This window comes from Mustela nigripes, unplaced genomic scaffold (genome assembly GCF_022355385.1).
Source record: "Mustela nigripes isolate SB6536 unplaced genomic scaffold, MUSNIG.SB6536 HiC_scaffold_6509, whole genome shotgun sequence".
In the NCBI taxonomy this organism is placed as follows: Eukaryota; Metazoa; Chordata; class Mammalia; order Carnivora; family Mustelidae; genus Mustela; species Mustela nigripes.
Window position 1 is genome coordinate 1,192 of NW_026745915.1, and position 1,279 is coordinate 2,470.

The 1,279-nt window shown below is 42.7% G+C and overlaps 1 pseudogene; it reads left to right on the forward strand.

The window, feature by feature from the left end:
• The first annotated feature begins 459 nt into the window (after positions 1-459).
• On the forward strand, positions 460-1,269 carry LOC132009175 (fibroblast growth factor receptor 1-like; annotated as a pseudogene).
• Positions 1,270-1,279: the final 10 nt, after the last annotated feature.

Genomic DNA, 1,279 nt, shown 5'->3' on the forward strand with positions numbered 1-1,279 from the left:
TGTGGTGAGTGCTGTAAAGTGTGTAAACCTGGTGATTCACACACCTGTACCCCTGGGGCTAATAATACATTATATGTTAATTAAGAAAAAAAAGACTACTATAAATCAAATGATAAGACATACTCTGAACCTTGAGGAAAACACCATTTTGAAAATTCTTCCCATTTTGAGAAAACTCAAATAATCAATACCATAAAAGAACCCATTTTAACTGAGAGATGTAATGAATGCTCAAGAAATAATTTTATGACAGGATAATTCTTCCCTATGAAACAGCATACAGAAACCAGGGGAACACCTGGAAGCAAAATAAACTATACTGAAAATAAGAATTAGGAAAAATATAAATGATGAAAAATAAGAAAATTAGACCTGAACAGAGACCTAGTGAAGAGAATTTTTAGCTTGTTGTTTAATGTTTTTGAGGATAATCTAGAGTTCATAACTGCCTTGAGGCAGGCTGGTTGTAGGCAGTTTAGGCAGACCCCTAAGACAGGCCTACTTTGGGAAGGTGGTGTTGGAGGAGGCCATTGGGCTGGACAAAGACAAATCCAACCATTTGACTAAAGTGTCTGTGAAGATGTTGAAGTCAGATGCAACAGAGAAAGAGCTGTTAAACCTAATCTCAGAAATGGAGATGATGAAGATGATTGGACAGCACAAGGACACCATCAACCTGCTGGGTCCTGCACACAGGACGGTCCTTCGTACACTCTCATGGAATATGCCTCCAAAGACAACATACAGGAATACCTGCAGGCCCAGAGGACTCCTGACCTGGAGTACTGTTATACTATCAGCCACAATGCAGCAGAGCCACTCTCCTCAAAGGACCTGGTATCCTGTGCCTACCAGGTAGCCTGAGGCATGGAGTACCTTGCCTCCAAGAAGTGCATACACCAAGACCTGGCCACCAGGGAAGTGCTGGTGACAAAGTGCTGGTGATGAAGATCTCAGACTTCATCTTTGCCAGAGATATCACCACATCAGGTACTATAAAAAGAAAACCAACAGTGGACTGCCTGTAAAGTGGATGGTCCCTAAGGCCATGTTTGACCAGATATACATCCACCAGGATGACTTCTGGTCTTTTGGGGTGATCCTGTGCAAAATTTTCACTCTGGAAGCCTCCCATATCCTGGAGTGCCTGTGGAGGTGGTTTTCAAGCTGCTGAAGGAGTCATTTGATGGATAAGCCAATAAGTGCACCAGAGAGTTATACACAATAATGAGGGGTGGCTGGCATGTGTTACCTTCAAGCTGCTGGTAGAAGACCTGGA